Source organism: Pelodiscus sinensis, chromosome 10 (genome assembly GCF_049634645.1).
Source record: "Pelodiscus sinensis isolate JC-2024 chromosome 10, ASM4963464v1, whole genome shotgun sequence".
Classification (NCBI taxonomy): domain Eukaryota; kingdom Metazoa; phylum Chordata; order Testudines; family Trionychidae; genus Pelodiscus; species Pelodiscus sinensis.
The window spans coordinates 41,015,955-41,034,998 of record NC_134720.1 but is presented as its reverse complement, the minus strand read 5'-3'; the positions used below and the strand labels follow the sequence as shown (position 1 = coordinate 41,034,998).

The 19,044-nt window shown below is 41.0% G+C and overlaps 1 protein-coding gene across 10 annotated transcripts in view; it reads right to left on the bottom strand.

Annotated features, from left to right (window-relative positions):
- The window catches only part of NLGN1 (neuroligin 1), a 676,946-nt gene that overhangs the window by 543,631 nt on the left and 114,271 nt on the right, over window positions 1–19,044 (bottom strand). For 4 of the 10 annotated variants that reach the window (XM_075937974.1, XM_075937979.1, XM_075937981.1 and 1 more), the window contains exon 1: window positions 223–681. The exons of 2 other annotated variants lie outside the window; for them this stretch is intronic. The gene's annotated coding sequence lies outside the window, so the exon portion shown is untranslated. Of the gene's footprint in view, window positions 1–173; window positions 682–19,044 lie in introns of those variants that run through there. 4 more of the 10 variants (XM_075937980.1, XM_075937982.1, XM_075937975.1 and 1 more) reach the window with 3 other exon arrangements.

Below are 19,044 nucleotides of genomic sequence, written 5' to 3'. Positions count from 1 at the left end.
CTCCCCGACGCAGAGAAGCCCCCCGATTATACCCCTTCTTATTTTAGCAGGAACAGATCCGCCCTCGCCCACCTCACCCCAATAACTCCCCCCCCCCCATCAAACACACAGACAAGGGCACAGCACTGATTCCCCCCGCCCGCCCCCAAATAATTCAAGGGGTCAGTTCCCACCATATCTCGCTGCAAATACCACAACGTTGAAAAGCATCGAAGTATTTACCAGTTCACAGTGGCTTTTGCGATCACAGCTAAAACTGTAATTCACTGCCTTCGAGTCGTGATCCCTTTTAAAGCAGCTGTATCCCCAAGGTTTTTAAATTATCCCCCGGACACTTCCAAATTGTAGGGGAAAAAATCCCCATCCGGAATTCATCATCATCTGTACCAAGCCACCTCCATTTAAATCCCACCATCAGGCAAGAAATAGAAATGATCAAACGTTACTTCTTTTCAGCTGCAATCAGATAATCCTACTAATCCAATAGATTTATCTCGATTCGAAATTGCCCTCCAGATGAATCCCTTTTGCTTGATGTCCGGTTGTGGGATTTCAGAGCACTGTTAGGCGACCGAGGGAGGTTGTGTGTGTGTTTCTTTTCTTTTTTTAAAAAAATCTTTTTTGGATCCTGGATGCACTGCTCGCTAAAAAAATGCCGAGAACCTTGGTTTTCCCCTATTATAGGTTTCAACTCCAAATTGCTGTTGGATGAAAAATAGTACAAAGATACCCCTAGTGGTCAAGAGCTGAAAGGCAAGAAATCCTACTATAAAAGAGAGCCATCTGCTTACATAAGTACAATTTTGGAAGGATGTTCAGCCTTCTTAATTAACCATATCTCTGGACAATGAATAACCTCGGTAGTGCAAAGGCTACACAATGAATTTCTTGATTTTTAAACTTTTTTAAGTTTAAAAAGCTGTATTGGATTTTTACAAAATATCTATTCAAAGAGAAAAAATTCTGTACCTGCTTGTAATATATATTATATATATACACATATACACAAGAATATTCTTTCCTGCAAACATATTTAGGTACACATCACATAATTCTGCATATTTTTACACATTCACACACAGATGTATGAAATTATGCGGATATAAGTTATGTCTAAACAAAAAATCTGTGCAATGTATGTATTGTGTATATACAAAAATATTATTTCATACAAATGTAACATTGGTGTGAAACAGTAGCTATTCTTATCCATTTTACTTGAAAAAGTCACTACCTGGACATCATAGATTTACGACTGTTTCTTTTTCACTGTTTTTATATAAAAAAAGTTTTTGTGACTTATAAAAATTGATTTTGCCTACTTTGCATATTTCAATTCAGACATATGCTTCTCCACTGCTGAAATATCATTTATACTCCTGAGGCCACAGCAGGATGGATGAATGGGACCAGTAAGGAAGTAACCCTTTGAATTCTAAAATGCCAACATACTAAAATTTTAACCAGAAATACATGCTCAGAAGTTCCCAAGTATCCTGAGGTAAGCCTGTTACAGAGAAGTCATTAACATCTCATGTTCTGTTAGAAGAGGTTCTCCCTTCTCTCTGTGATACTAAAAAAAATATAGATTTTTAACAAATCTGTCTCATTTTAAAATATTGACATTAATAAAGCACAGCACACACGTTCAAGATTCCAGTATGCTTGTAGCTTCAGGCAAGGTCTAAAGATGCCCATAAATTTGATAAGCTTTTATTTTCCGTACCTGCACACAGTTCCCCCTGGAATTCAGTGGCAGATCCAATCTGTATGTCCATTGCAAGGATGAGAGCAGATGGTGGCAGTGCACAGTGAATGCTATTCATCTGTATTTTTAGCCTGTATGGCTACATCTACACTGCGGGGGGTTTCTGGGATACCAAAGGTCTTCACTTTTTTTTGCGGAAGAACAAATGTGCTCTTCTGGGGAGTCCTGTATTCCTCGTTCTACAAGGGATAAGGGCTCTGCTGAGAAAGGAGGCATTTCTGTCATTTGGCCCCGTCTAGATTGGGCCAAATAGCAGAAAAGCCTCTTCTGGAAAAGCAATCGGAGCGTAGCGCAATTTGCGTAGCTTTTTCCAACAAAGGACTGTGCTGCTATTCGTCCATCGAGGTTGATGAGGACCACCCAGTGTCATCAGTTTAGTTGGGGGTGGGTTCGGAGATGGCTGATTAGTCCAATCCGAGCCAGAAATTGACGGTTACAGTGGGGACATAAAAGATCGGACTGCCGACCGGAGGAAGAGAAGATACCAGCCCTGGACTTGCGAAGAAGACGTTTCTCTGCAGCATAACGCAGTCTCTTTTGTTCGCGGGCTATTGCACCATCATGTATTCGTCTGCGCCAGGCGGAACAGTCATCAGCAATACTCTCCCAATTTCCAGTATCTATGTTACAGTTCTTAAAGGAGGCCTTAAAGGTATCTTTGAATCTCTTCTTTTGACCTCCAAGAGATCGCTTGCTGTGTTGTAATTCACCATAGAGCATCTTCTTGGGCAATCGATCATCAGACATGCGCACAACATAGCCAGCCCATCTGAGTGCAAAGCATGGTGTGAATGCTTGTCATATTAGCCTGTAGAAGAACATCAGTATCTGGAACTTTATACTGTCATCTTATCTTCAGCAGTTGCCGTAGACAGTTCAGGTGGAAGTGATTCAGCTTTTTCGCATGACGACTATATACAGTCCAGGTCTCACAAGCATAGAGGAGGGTGGGCAAGATGACCGCCGAGTAGACTTTTAGCTTGGTCTCAGTCTTAATGCCTCTTCGATTCCAAACATTCAGTTGAATCCTTCCAAAAGCTGCACTGGCTCTGGCGATTCTAGTATTCACCTCATCGTTGATGCTGGCTGCCTTCGATAGAGTGCTGCCAAGATATGTAAACTTGTCCACATTGTCAATGGACAGAAGCTCGATAAAGGACTGTAGTGTAGACCTAGCCTATGTGTAACCCACATACCTTCTGGGTATGGTATACAATCCCATCTCATTTACAGAGAGAATAATGGGTCTGCTCTACAGCCTTACCTGAGAGCCACCTCCCTTTTAGATCATGCGGCACAGGTTTAGTGCCACTTTTCAGCATATGCATTTAGCCAATTATGCACCAACACCACAGAATTCAGTTTCAAAGTTCCATTCCCCTAGAACCTTTCACAAACTTCGCTCTTTCACTTCAGCTGAAAACACAGGCTTTGCAGAATTGATGGAGAAAAGCACATCTCATATTGTCCTGGATGTGAAATAAGATTTTTGTTATATTCTCCTCAATGAGGCACTACTGGAAAAGGATTCAAACCAAGAAATAGATAATCATAAATTAATTTGGCATAGATAATGAGCCAATCACATGCCACTAATTTGACCAAAGCCAAAGCTCAGCTTTTACAGAGATGTTTCATAGAAGGAGCTACCAGATGGCAGAAGAGCACCCACAGATCACTAAATAGCTCAGAAACCACCAGAGAAACATGTCACTTGAAAAAGTTCCCTTATGTAATGGGTGCAAGTGAGGCTAAAAAGAATTGCTAAATCCTGATATTTCTTATGCATTTCTTTTCTCAAAAATCTGCTCATTTTTCTCCATTCTCTGTGACAAAATACCTATTGAAGCCTAATTATTAACAGCTCATCTACAGTACCCAGTCATCTCTGACCCAGTATGCTCCCATCTGATTCCTTCACAACTCTTCTTAGCCTGTTCAAAATTGGTGCTCCAAAAATCACGAGCAAGCTTGCTACTCAAGATACACCAAGCTTCTTTTCAAATCACTCTTTTGGCTTCCTCTCACAATTTGGATGAAATTTGCCCCTCGCTTCAAAGCCTAGTCAGCCTGTCTCCTACCTTCTTCTCCTCCCATCTTTTTATGTTGTCTTCTCCACCTTACTTCATTTCTGACAAGTCAAATGACAACTCGCTATTCTTGCTTGCCTGTTACTGAGTTATGTGCTTGGCTTGTTCTGAGTTACAGGCAGAATAATGACCCCTTTCTCTCAAGATACCCGATACACAGAGCCCTACCAAAATCATGGTCCCTTTTGGACAATTTCATGCTCTTAGGATTATAATCGTCATATGTTTAGTTTCAGATGGTTAAATCTGAAACTTCATGGGCTTGTGACTGTAGGGATCCTGACCAAAAAAGGGAGTGTTGCGTGTGAGGAAAGGTATTGCAAGGTTATTGTAAGGGGGTCACAGGTATTGCCACCGTTACTTCTGTGCTGCTTTTAGCCCTCTACAATAATCTTGAAACCCTCGGTGTCCCACTTTTGGGTCTGCATTCCCACTTTGAGAAACACTACTCTCCCATGAAATCTGGTCTTTTGTGTAATTTTACTATACAGATTTCCTGGGGGAAACCAGATTTCACAGTCCATGCCACGTTTTTCACAGCTGTGAATTTGCCCATACACCTTGAACTCCTTTTCTGATCCACTTGGACATGCCTCCACCCTCTCTCCCTTCAAGTCTCTCCTTCACAGAAGCCTATAAACCCTAAATTACTTATACCCTTCCCAAGATGAGGCACTAACTAGCTTAAAGTATTGGCCAAGAATATGCAGAAAAAATAATCTCCATTCAAAACCTGCAGAATGACAAGTCACATATTTAACTATTCACCACTGCACAGATCAAAAGCTTTCCACTTCTTCCCTTCTCTCTGCATGGGCTGCATATGATCTAAATTAATGTGTAGTTCTGGGAAGTTATATTCTCTGTGTGGTATTACTAGCAGATTACAAAAGATCATGTTTTTACAGTAGGTAAATGTAAGGAATTAAAAACTTCACAGCACACACAAAGTTCCGGGAAAGGTGGCAATATGGCAGTTATTTTTAAATTTACCCATAAGTTTGTGCAGAAACTACGTGTTCAAATCTTTTCTGTCTTTTATTTTAGATACTATATTTTAGCCCTCCAACCCATATTCTGGTTTTTTTAATTGATTTTTTTCAGAACTTTTATATGAATTGGTAATATGAAATGTCAAAATATTATTGACAGGAAATTATAAAATCCATATGGATGAAGTCTGTGATAGATTTTCTCATCAATTTTTGTGATTATTGGACTTTATATATATTAGGACATGTACATTAGTAAGTGCAAGGGATCACTGATATAAAATTAATTAAATCACTTGCTTTGTGTTTATCTCAAATTACTTCGTAACAACACTTTTTGTTTTCTTTTTTCACCTTTAAAGTCTTTTACACCTCAAATTTTCCTCTCTACTGATCAGTTTCACATCTGGATATTCAGTCTAATTGCAAGTTTGATTTCTATAAATTTCAGTGGGATTTGCTTCAGTCACCAAATTAAGGGGTTGTTTACATATGAAAATTAATCTGGAATAAGATAGGGTGTGGATTTGAAGCAGACTAACTCCTCCTGATTAATTCCATGTGTGGATGCTATTTTTCTGAATTAGGATGCATTATTCTGAATTAGCTTAATCCACAAAGGACTCTTATTCTCTTATCTAAAATAAGAACATCCACACACGGACTTAATCAGCAAGGGTTAATCAGACATAGCTATTCTGGAACAAATCCCTATGCAGACAAACCCTAAGCAATTTTGTCCCTATTTCTGACCTGGTAAATCTGACTGGTGTTTGAGGAAACAGACAAAGATGTAAATATTTATAATAGAAATTCATGTATTAATCAGAGGAAAATAGCTCCCTTGATTAGGAACATTCCAAGGTATCAGTTTTATCATATTCCTACTGTAAGGCACAGAATTTAAAATAGGAGTTGAGAAAAAGTCTTCTTGGAGTCTTGAAACTCCAAGATAATACACATTAATATATCCCAAGATTCTGCCTGCTTCAAAAGCAATTTATCATTCAGATTATTTTTACATGAGAGAAACATCCCATGAAACATTAATAAGCTTCTTAATCAGAAAAGACCAGTTATGCCAGTGGTGGGCAACCTATGGCCCACATGTGGCCCACTAGGTTTCACCTGCAGCCCACAGACCCCCTTGTCTGCTCATTTCCCCATCCACCTCTTGTGCACTGGGCCACTGAAGCCCCCACACTTCCTACTCTTCCCCTACCCTCCCAGCACTTTTGGAATGCCATGAAACTGCTGGTTCATGCCCCATCCCTGCTCCTCCCCAACCGTCTCAAGGTTGAAACAACCATGAATCAGTGAATTCGTGGTGCTTCGAAAGTACTGGCAGGAAGAGGGAGAAGTGGAAAGCGCAGGGCTCCATTGCTCCTGTGCACGAGAGGCATATGGGGAAGGAGACAGACAGGAGGTCCGTGGGCCACAGGTGGAACCCCAATGGGCTGCTGTGGCTACTCGTGACCCATTCACTAGTCTTGATTGCCTATTGCTGAGTTATGTGCTTGGCTTATACTGAGTTACAGGCAGAATAATGCATCCATTGTTCTGCGAAACTTCCTAGATACATCCTAACATTCCATTGCTTCTGAATGATAATAGGTGATGACAGCACAATGGACAGCTTACAGGAACTTCAGTGAAACTATTAAGATAATTTTTATGCTGTAACAGTTTTAACGGTATTTTTGAATAAAGGCTTCAGCATTAAGAGACCTTTCGTTTTCTGATATCTCATTGCATCCAGTGGGGCTCTCTGAATTTTTCATTGCAGACATAAAAAATGTCCTCTTCAGTTATCCTTCTCAGGTTTCATTCAGCTAAAACCCTACGATTAGCCCAGTTACATCTTCTTTTAACCTAGTTCCAATCTGGTGGGTAAAGGAGTGGCTATGTCTTTTTGCTCCAATTCACCTGTAAATTATGACCTCTCTTTTTCATTCGGAAAATGAAAAACAAACAAACAAAAACCATAAGCACGTTAATTCTTTTCAAAAAGCAGCTCTTTCCACTTGAAGATAAGTTCCCTAGTTACCAAAGCTGAATTTTTTAAACAGCTTCCTGAGGCAGGACCAGCTAAGCCTAGATAGTTTCTGGCTGGTATTTGTCTAACCTGTTCTTAAAAACCTCTAGTGCCAGTGCTTAATCATCCTTATAGTTCAAAAGTTTCTCCTAATATGTAACTTATTTCTCTTGATGCATATTGAGCCAATTCTTGTCTTATCTTCAGTTGACATAGGGAATTGTTGTTCCTCACCCTATTTACAACAGCCCTTAACACGTGTGGAGATGTATCTGTCTTCTGTTGCAAGCTAGGCATGCACAGCTTTTTTTTTTCCATTTCTCAGAGGCCAGGTTTTCTAAACCTTTTATCGTTTTGAAGCTCTCCTCTTGGACTGTCTCACTTGTCCACATCTTTCCTAAACTGTGTGAAACACACATTACTCCAGCTGAGGCCTCACCAAAGAGGGGTACAAGACTACAGGTACTCCCCAAGTTACAAACATCTGACTTACAAACACCTGCACATACAAATGTATGTATTTTCTATGGGAAAATACATTCAAAGTTCCAAATAACTGACTTACAAATGAACTTTTGGAACACAACCCATTCCTACGTGGGACTTCCTGTATTACCACCCATATCTTAGGTTTCTGTTAATACACCCAACTTTTTAAGCAAGTAGTAAATAATCATAATCAATTTGTGATCCACAGTAATCTTCAGATCTTCTCATACAGTACTAATGCTTAGCCAGTTACTCCCTATTTTTTAGATTTGAGTTTGATTTTTCTTTTCTAGGTGTAGTACTTTGCACCTATCTCTACTGAATTTCTTCTTGTTGATTTCAGACTAATTCTCCAATTTAGCAAGGTCATTTTGAAATCTAATCCGGAATGCCTGCAGTTTGACTAGTACTAGACCCAGGGTAGACCCCTGAAGGATATACACAGGATATCAGTTTGAAGCAAATCATTGATAGTCATTCTTTGAATATAAAAACAACAAAAGCTCATGATCATATATATATTTTGTTAGTCTCTAAAGCCTGATCTATACAAGGGAGTTCTTTTAAAATAACTCCCCTTATTTTGAAATAAGCAGAGAGTCCACACTACCAAGCCCATTGTTTTGAAATAAGGGGCTGGTTAGTTCAAAATAACTCCTGCTTTCCATTAGGAAAAACACTAATTTCAAAATAGTTATTTCGCAATAGTGGTAGTGTGGACACTCTGGTGCCACTATTTTGAAATAATTACTCTCCAGAGTAATTCAATTCAGTGCTTCCTGGGGCTCAAAGCTGAGGTAACATGTCCACATTAACAGAGCCTGCCTCAGACTAATTTCGAGGTTTCCCCATAGTATGGATTTTGTTATTTCTGGAGTTATTTTGAAATAAGGTATTTCAAAATAATTTCATAGTATAGACATGCCCTACAATGCTACAGGACTACTAATTATTAAAGTTACAGACTAACACAGCTACCCCTCTGAGACTCTTTGAATATAGTCTTTCAAACCAGTACCACCTCCACACTGTTATATTATCTTGACAGGGCCTGAGTTCAACAAGACAAACACAGACATGTTAACCACCACTTTAGTCATTTCTATGATTCTACTGTAACTTGTTATTTTCACCCCTTTTTTGGTTGTTGTTAAGATACTGCAATTGATAAAGCAAGCTGCTACCAGAATTCTTATTGGACCTTGGTTATTAGATCATAACATTCTAGTTTATAAATCTCTACATTGCTTGCCAGTGAAATTTTGCATTCATTTTGAAGCCCATGTCCATATAGATAGAGTTGCAAATACTATTAGTCTAGAATAGCTTTCTGACTTGCTTTCTTCTTGTGATCCTTATGAAAGTTCCTAGTTATTCTTTGAAGTCAGTAACCACCAATTTATTGGTATACTCTAAATACAGTCTGGAAACATGGAAGCTAAAACTTTGGAACACTGTGGAAGCTGAACTAGCTCTATTTTTTCAATCAAATTTAAAAATATACATGCTGAATGCTGTTTTTAACTGCATCTGAATTATAAAGCAGACGGGGCTATCAGGGAAGAAGGCTGATCAAATGCACTGAGTTAGTATTAAACTTAATTGATGTTCTTTTATTACCATAGCCTAATAATGATGTGGCAGCACAGATCAACCTCATCTCTGGTGGAAGCCTATGGAAGTCAATAGTATCGGCAGGACTTGGCCTCACATGTTTGGTTGCTTTCTGCTGTCTATAACATCAGTCACCTGCACTGAAAAAATCAAAACTTAGGCAGAATTGACTGTTCAGCACTTAAAAGAAAAAGAAGCCTTTTGCCACTTTCCGCATGCTTCATCAAAGGATGGTTTTCTCCTTTTGCTGAGCCTGCTCCCATACACCAGGAAGGCTTGAAATTTTGTGCATTAAAGACTTGTGGAAATTTGAGGCTTTCACTGCACAGAAGAGATCTCATATCCCTATTTCAATCAGTTAGTAATAATCCGATTTGGCAAATACAGTATTGTTTTCCTTCCAAATTCCCTAGCCTTGATTGGCATCTGTTGGCCTCTAATTAGGATTTCACCAGTAACACAGCGACCCATGTCATTAAACTGGCTGACATGAATGCTGCCCAAAATGAATCAACCACTGCACAAATATTTTGAAATGTTAAAGTATAGCAACTAATGTGTTCTCATTAACTAACATCTAATGCAATTCATTTGAATTTATTATTAAAAATCCACAAAGAATTTACTGAATGCATAAAAATTTTAAATGGCAATAAGTCATTTCAATCTATTTATTTAATCTGCATTTATGTTTGGAATTCCATTCTTCAAGTGCAGCACAATTGGAAGTATGCAGAGGACAGAGTAGGAGGTAAGAGACCTGTAGTCTATTCATGACTTTTCCTCTGATCTGCTATGTAACCTGTCATTTCACTTCTTTCATCTCCTATTTGGTTTACTGAGACTGTAAACTCTTGAGGGCAGGAACTCTCTCTCATTACCCATGAAATCTTGACTGAAGTTACTGAGGGTATGTCTACACTACAAAGTTAGTTCGAACTAACGGACGTTAGTTCGAACTAACTTTAATAGGCGCTACACTAGCGCTCCGCTAGTTCGAATTTGAATCGAACTAGCGGAGCGCTTAGTTCGAACTAGGTAAACCTCATTTTACGAGGATTAAGCCTAGTTCGAACTAGCTAGTTCAAATTAAGGGGTGTGTAGCCCCTTAATTCGAACTAGTGGGAGGCTAGCCCTCCCCAGGTTTCCCTGGTGGCCACTCTGGCCAACACCAGGGAAACTCTATGCCCCCCTCCCGGCTCCGGACCCCTTAAAGGGGCACGGGCTGGCTACGGTGCCCGTGCCAGGTGCAAGCCTGCCAGCACCCAGCCAGCAGACCCTGCACCTGGCACGGCACAGAGCCACCCACCCGATGTCCCCCAGCCCACCCCCTCTTCCCGGGACCAGGCTGGCGGCTCCCGGGAGCTTGCCCTGGACCGCAAGAGGCGGGCACCTTCCTGGGCTAGTGCGGACATCGTGGACCTTGTCCACGATCTCCGCACTAGGCACAGGAAAGTGGCCGGCTAGGGCAGGAGAGCTGCCAGCCTGGCCACCCAGGAGCAGGTGTGCATGAAAATCAAGGGGGTCCACTGAGACCCCCGACCCTGAGCCCTGAGCTTACAATGGCCGTCCTGGGTCAGATCAAAGGTCCATCTAGCCCAGTAGCCTGTCTGCTGACAGCGGCCAACCCTAGGGACCCTGGAGGGGATGGACCGAAGACAGTGACCAAGCCATTTGTCTCGTGCCATCCCTCTCCAGCCTTCCACAAACTTTGGGCGGGGACACCACTCCTACCCCCTGGCTAAGACCACTCCATGGACCCAACCTCCATGACTTGATCTCACTTCCCTTTAAACTCTGTTCTAGTTGTAGCCTTCACAGCCTCCTGCAGCAAGGAGTTCCGCAGGTTAACTATTTGCTTTGTCAAGAACAACTTTCTCTTACTAGTTTCAAGCCTGCTACCCATTCCTTTCCTTTGGTGTCCTCTAGTCCTTCTTTATGGGAACTCAGGAAGAACTTTTCTGAATGCACCCTCTCCACCCAACCCCTGCTTTTAGAGACCTCTATCCTGTCCCCCCTCCGTCTCCTCTTTTCTAAGCTGAACAGTCCCAGTCTCTGTAGCCTTTCTTCATCTGGGACCTGTTCCCAACCCCTGATCATGTTAGTTGCCCACCCTTCTCCCAGCCTTTCTCTTCCCCTCTCCCACCTCCTTTTCCCAGTCTCCCCCAGTTTTGTTCAATAAAGACAGAGTCAATGTTGGAAGAAACGTTATCTTTATTTTGTACATCAATAAGAAGGGGGGCTAGGGAAGGGTAAGTGGAAGGAGGTGAGGGAGGAATGGGGTATGAGCCCCCGATGGGGAGGACTGGGCTGGCTCTGCGGGTGGAAGCTCTCCTGCAGCCCCCCAATTGCCCCCTCTCCCCAGATGGCAGCCTGCGGCAAGTGCAGCCGGGCTGATGGCCGAATGGTGTGATGTGCCCAGTGTGGGTACTCCGGGCACTCCAAGCCAGAACTTCTTTGCAAGCGGGGCACCCCTTAGAACTGTGTGTCCGGGGTGGGGGTCGGGACCCTTTAAGCGCAGCCCTCGGCTAGCCTGAGACAGCATCTCCATGCTCTAAGTCCTCCTCTTATGCCCTGCCGGCACTGCTTCCGGCTATCCTTAAGCCCTGTTCAGAGTCCACTCAATGTGGACTTGCTAGTTCGAATTAGCAAAACGCTAATTCGAACTAGTTTTTAGTTCTAGACGCGTTAGTTCGAATTAGCTTAGTTCGAATTAACTAATTCGAACTAAGTTAGTTCGAACTAGCGCTGTAGTGTAGACGTACCCTGAGAGTTTTGCCACTGACTTCAATGGGGCCAGGATTTCGCTAAGTTTGTACAGTGCATAGCTGAACAGGGCCTTTAGGTGCTACTGACGTAACAACAAACTATAGGGAAAATGCCATATGCAAGAAATATTTGCTGTGTTCTTGAAATATGAGCCTTCCCGGCCTTGGTGATAGGAGGCTCAGTCAGTAATATCTGTACAGGTTGAATCTCTCTAATCCAACACTCTCTGGTCCTACAACATCTGTGTTCTGGCATATTTTAGTTAGCTGGATGTCCATCATGAGTGTGGCCAACTTTCCTGCAGCCCCATAAACTTTGTTTACAGCCACCAGTCCAGGCTCTCAATGTTCTGTGCTGTTATTTAGCTCTACTTTACCCTTAAATATCTTGTAAAAGCCCAGTAAGCAATGGAAATATTGGTAATGCTTCTAGACAATATTGACCTCCCATGGTTCAGAAAATTCTCTGGTTCGACACAAGTCAGATCCTAGCCGGACTAGAGAGGTTCACCCTGAAATGTGTTTTGAAATTTGTAAGATAATTTAGCAATGCAAAATGATAATATACTAGTGATACCCACAAAAAACATTCACTCCTTTGTGAATATAAGGGCTTAAATTTTCTGTAAACTGTACCCACTACAGGGTGACAAACCATATTCACTTAAGCAGATCTGGCATACAGGTCTGTAAAGGGCAGCAGAACACAGTCACTGCATGACATTGGCTAAGAATTTCGTAAGTGATTTATGGTCCTAACTTGAGACACCTGACATGGCCCTGTTTGCAGTTGGTGAGTGCTCATGACTTTCTGAAAAACAAGTTCCCTTTAAGGTGTTTCAAGTTAGTCCCCAAACTGAAGCAGCCCAAATCACTAGTCACTTCTGAAAATCTCAACCATTGTTTACTTAATATGATATACAGGCAATTAGTAGTTTTAGGAATATTTAATAATCTTAATGCTTTACTGTGAGAGCATCATGTACTGGGATGGGCAAATAATAAATAGCATCTTTCATTATCTCATATTTACATAATTCCTTTTACCCAGAAATATGTGAAAGTGCTTTACAAATGTAACAAACTTCCACATGTAGATCCCATCATCCAACCATAAAATGTATTCAGCAGGGTGCAATGTTTTAATAGTTTTTATAGGGCTCAGCATGTTGCACACCACTTTACCATAGAAAGCAAAAAACTTTTCCCCCATTTAAAACTACAAGATGCGTAATTCTAAATTGCAGAATGGCATGTTCTAAATTGGAAGCTGACCAGACATTAGAATTAAAAAATTTCCTCTTGAAAAAAAATGCTTTGGAGTGAGAACGATCTGTATATGGCTGTGTATGGTTGGGACGCCAGTTTTCTATATTATTTCAAGGTGGGGCTGGCAGTAGCAAAGTGGCTGCCTTGCCACCATCCTAGGGCATTAGATTAACATTGCCTCAAAGAGAAGAATAATACCTATTGAATCACCAATGTCACTTCCTCCAGCACAAGCATTTTGCAAGAGGAATTACCATGGCAACTCAGAAGACTATAATTCACTTGATTCGTGACCAACAGAAATGTATTCTCCTATATGTAATATGATCATATTGCAATATGTATATTACATATAGTTCAAAAGTGGTAATAGTGCTTTATGATCAGTCTGCTAGTGCAGTGAAATCAGTACAAATACATTATAATATGTGTTTGTGACAAAACAGATTCCCACCTCCAGCAAGGCATGACAAATACATTGAATTTTATTTAGAAGGTCTTGGCTGCAGAATACCCATTTTTTCCAAAAGACTTTCTCCTTCCCCTCCCCCCCCCTTTATATCTAGTATTCACAGACCCTAAGAACAAAATCTTTGACACTCTCAAAAAGCATGGCACAGCTCTCATTTCTTTTTTTGGTGGCACAATTTTGGAATTCCATAGCTGCAGAAACCGCAACGTGCTGTTGCTTCAATATGTTTTAGGGTAGCTCACAAATAATTTTCCCAGAAGAAATAGAACGTTCATCACTTTGCTATGTTGAGCTATTACTTCCCATTTTCTGCTAACCCACCCTTTTCATTGCTTCTGCCTTTTCCTCTGGCAGATGTTATTAATGTAGGATCTCCCTGGGGGCCATAAGGAAAACACAAGAGAATTGCCTTCAAGTTAAAATTATAGATAGTCTGCTCATCAGTCAGTAGAGGTTGCGGTGTGAGTGAACTCGGGTCTCCTCCATGGTAGTGTGGGGTATGCTGTTTCTTCAGCTTCTGTTGGTGAGCAAAGGTGAACAAGGCATCCAAACTACACACTGCACTTTTAATTCACAATTGAATGCAATATAGGAACTGTTCTGTAAACCCTCTGTTCAGCTCTGATTTTAATTCAGTCTCAAGTGTTCTCAGTACTTTATAATCATAGTGGGCCTTTCTGACACATGCGTGCCTAGTAAATTAATGCTACAAGGAAAGCTTGCAGCGTCAAATATCATGCGCTTGCAAGCTTGAGCGATAGTATAAAGATATTTTCATAAACAGTAAGGATAAAAGGCTACATTTGCCTAGCAATGAAAAATTTATTTCTGTCATATCAAATCTTGAGGTCTTTAATCAGCCTTTATTCAAGCAAGTTCCCACTGAAGTAAAAAAAAATGGCTATTAAGATTTTTGGAATATCAGTATCCAACTGCCAAGTTGATCCAAATTAAAAGTGGATTTTTATACTGGGGGAGCTTAGCCGGCATAAAACACAAATTGCTTTTACAGTGTAAATCACAAAAGTCTCAGCTGTGCCTGTCAGAGAGAGATCAATATAAGGGGAAGCTCCAGGAGGGGTGCAAAATGTATGAACTGTCAGCTCCTATTGTTGATAGGAAAGATAGAATGGAGCCACAATTCCCCCACTCTTGCCCCTCCTTTGGGTTAGCCCCTGTACAGAGACACTCAGGGATTGCAAACATGCCCAGCTATTGCATGGGAAGTGCAAAGTAGAGATTTCTTGTGTCCTTGATCCTTGAGCACCCACATGGCAGGTGGACACAACCTGACCCTAAATCTGCAACACACCTCTAAATAAGCATAGTTTCTTGCCTGTTGCTTGATAGTTCAAGTACCAGTATCCCCTTAGGGCTCTGAAGATCACACAGGAGGTGGATAAAGCTAAAAATACATACTCTCAAGCCTTGAAATGTTGTTTGTGATCTTTTTGTCCCCTCTTTCATTTGTTAAAATGAATCTGGAAGAAGTTTTAACATTTAGCAATTTATTAATCTTAGGGGCAAAGCAAATATTTCAAATAACTAAAAACGTTTCTTGTACTTTTTACTTTTTAGCACAGAAACTCCTACCTATATTAATGTTACTTTGTATTTGCCAACTATGATCTCTGTGGAAGGCAAATGAGTCACACTGGACTGCTCCTGATGAGCAACAGTGGGTTAAAAAATGAGGTGCTTCAAAATTGTTTTGTGAAAAGTACAATATTAAAACTGTTCGAGACAATCTTATTAATACACAATAGCACAATCATTGTGTCCTCATGCAAGATTTTTTTAATTTATGGGAGTACAGAATGTGCCTGTTATTCCTAAGTTACTGTTTAAGATAATTAATCAACCTCTCTTATTCTTAATAGAGAAAGTGACTCATTGATGAAAAATTGGAACAGACGCGTGTAACTCATACGTATGCAACTCATACAAGGGGAGGAGTCGGACAAGAAAAGATGGAAATTGCTAGAATCCAAGATAACAGAATACAGTGATAGAAAACACGGGGGAACATTTTAGTCAAAACTGCAGGTTTACCATTTGCATACACCATCTGTTATTAACTTCTTGTATTTCACCAAGGTATAATGTCCACTGCAAATAATACACTGTATTCTGTCATCCTACATCATTAATTGCTTATAAAGCACCATTAAAATACATAGTAATGTACAAAGGACAGTAGAACATTTGCCAGCAGTTACCAAGGTAACTGCTATGTTCTGGGCATAGCTGTCAATGGTTAGAAAAGTTTTGGAACAGACTGTTCTTCTAACAACCTGGACTCTGGGACTACCAGGTCATATCATCTGCTTCTTTGGGGTTGCTTTGTATTGTTCCAGTAACACAAAGCTGCCCAGAAACCAGATAACTGACCACTGAAGGATACCCCCTACCTAGGATAGTGGGATCCTCCAGAGGCATAAACCTGCAGAAGGTGCTTCTACGCCACTTCCCAGGGGGATACTTAGTCAGTTGGATGAGAGGGAAACTTAATGATAGGGACCGTGGGGGGATAACTTGGAGAGCAATGGAGCTACTTGGTAGGCAGCACAAATGGAAGCGGATGCTGAGTTGGGAGAGAGGTACCCAGGATAGCCAACCATAAGCACTCAAAGAGCATGAGGGTTTTTTTTAATGTGGTGGTGTTGGGGGTACACCGAGGAGGAGTGTTTTCCTGCCTTGCTCTGCACCACGAGTGTTGCAAACTGACTTAAAAAAAGTGAGATGAGATTCTCATGTCTTTGCGTGACTCCAGGATATGAGTCTAACAAAAACACTAACTATTATGAAATTAGCAATGACATTGTGAGAACTGGCAACACTGGGTAGCTTGGGGTCTTCTGAGCTTTGAGGGGTACTGATGCAGGGGAGTATTCTCCCCCCTTTTGTCTTGTTACTGTTTCCTATTGTCCCCAGCCACTCCAGACTGGCTGCAATATGACAGGGTGAGCAGCAAAGTTCCCTGGCTGCTTAGATAACAGGCAGCACAGTGGCCTTGAGTAAAAAGGAGGACTCACTGCAAGGGAATCTGTGCTCTCTTCCCACCAGACCCACTGATAGGAGGAAGAGGGGACAAAGGAGGAAACTGAATCTGTCAGCCCCACTGCTTGCCACAGAACAACTGAATGCATGAGAATCCAGATGGGTTGCTGCTGGAACCTCTGACGAGGGTCTCCAGGTGAGAGTGTTACATTATACTTGGCAGCCTTTAGCATCACAAAGGTGATGATATTGGGTTAATATGGCAGGGAACATACTTCTATCATGCCTGTGGTAAGGGCTTACATCATATCAGAGTGTGCTTACTGTGAACTAGATGTGTCACAAGGTCTTTAAACACAGTCAAACTGAGTTTGAGTGCTCATGCCGTTAGCAAAATTACTGGGCCTTCTTTGACATGTTACTGAATCATAAAGGTGAATAATTAACAAAGAGCCAGAAGACAATAATTACACAATATACTGCAATTAAAAATGATGCTACATTTTTATGGGCTGGAGATAAATTCTGAGTCTAAAATTAAATATTTCTTTGCTATCAACAAGCTATTTGTTTAAAGATGTGCAATGGTGCTGTCCACTTAGAATCCGCTGTCTCACTAACAATTCCTGCACCATTTAGGTTCCCTTGATGGTTCCTGTCAAAGGGTTGACCAAGATTAGCCAAGCTCAGCATACAAGAACTGACTAAACCACAACCCAAGATGGCATGGTAAAATTGTTATGATAAATTTTAGAAGTGAACAACCTTTGCCTAGCAAGAACAGGAAGAACTTTTGTCAATTCATTTCACGTGTACACAGACAGTTGTCAGATAGTAACCACTTCAGGTCAATAGCAACCTGACCAGACACAGAAACAAGTAGCTATATATCAAATGAAATGCCTTGAATCCCACTGCCAATTCCCTCAGGCATCTTGTCCATCAAAGTATGAAACAAGCAGAGGAGATGATCAATGACACTCTCATGAATTATGAGGGCCTGTTGCCAGTACTGAAACTTGGACATGGTTGTTTGATGCTTTGGGGTGGTATTTCTGGAAATGATGTTGGGTAAACTGAGAAAACTGAAGCAATTGTGGAACAGGATGTATTACACAAAACACTTCTTCACTGCAGGGTCCCTTTTGGGAAACTCCTGCTTGGTGGTGAGTACATTTATCAAGAAGATAATGACCAAAATAGTAATCTTGACTTTATAGAATTGTTTTTTAAAAAAATAAGAGGTGTCTGGGGAGCTAATTAGGCTGAAGTAGCTCCCTCAATGTCGGGGTTGCAGTCCCACTGAACAAATAAACAATTTACTGACTAACACAAGTGGAGCTAGAAATCAAGTAACAGTCAAAGGATGCCCCTCTCTGTGGTATGAGCAAATGTAGAGCTCAGAAAAACATGCTGAAGTAATGTTTGATGATGATGATAACGTAAAACTGTGTTATCTGATTTATTTTGAGACATGCATGTTTGCTGTATTAATTCTGATGCGTGCTCATGAATCCTGAAAGTTTCTTAAAATTAGATCTAACATCTGTATCTCCCTGTACTTCACAAAGGGCAATAAATACAGTATAATGGAAAAGCATTAGTGGTGGAGACTGCTTATTCCCATAATTATAGTTCCTTAACAAATCTTCTTGCTCTGCTATTCTCCATTCATAGTTGGGGAGATTTTTATCCATTCATGTTTGAGGTTTTTGGGGATCTTGGAGTAACTAAATGTTGGATTTATGTGGCTAAAAAGTGACAACTGGATGTTTAAGTCCTTTTGTGAATGTAGCCCTGAAAAACTGCTCAGAAATCCTTTACCAGTCTCATAGTCTCATAGACTTTAAGGTCAGAAGGGACCATTATGATCGTCTAGTCTGACCCCCTGCACAGTGCAGGCCACAGAATCTCACCCACCCCCTCCTAGAATAATCCTCTCACCTATATCTCAGATATTGAAGCCTTCAAATACTTTGAAGACCCCAAGATGCAGAGATCCTCCAGCTGTGATCTGTACCCCATGCTACAGAGGAAGGTGAAAAACCTCCAGGGTCTCTGCCAATCTACCCTGGAGGAAAATTCCTTCCCGACCCCAAATATGGCGATCAGCTAAACCCTGAGCATGTGGGCAAGACTCATCAGCCAGACACCCAGAAAGTTCTCTATATTAACTTCTATCATCCCTCCATTGACCTATTTCCCACTGATAATGAATGGTCAATTAGTTACCAAGATCATGTTATCTCATCAAACCATCCCCTTCATAAACCCATCTAGTTTAATCTTGAAATCAGATAGATCTTTTGCCCCCACTACTTCCCTTGGAAGGCCGTTCCAGAACTTCACTCCTCTAATGGTTAGAAACCTTCATCTAATCTCAAGTCTAAACTTCCTACTAGCCAGCTTATATCCATTTGTTCAGTCCAGTTATGGTGGTTGGTAGCCCACAGTGCATTCGTCTATACTGCTTGCTTATATCAAAATAAGATATTCCAGCTTAGTCATTCCAAAATAGTTTATTTCGAAATAGCCTGTCTACACTGC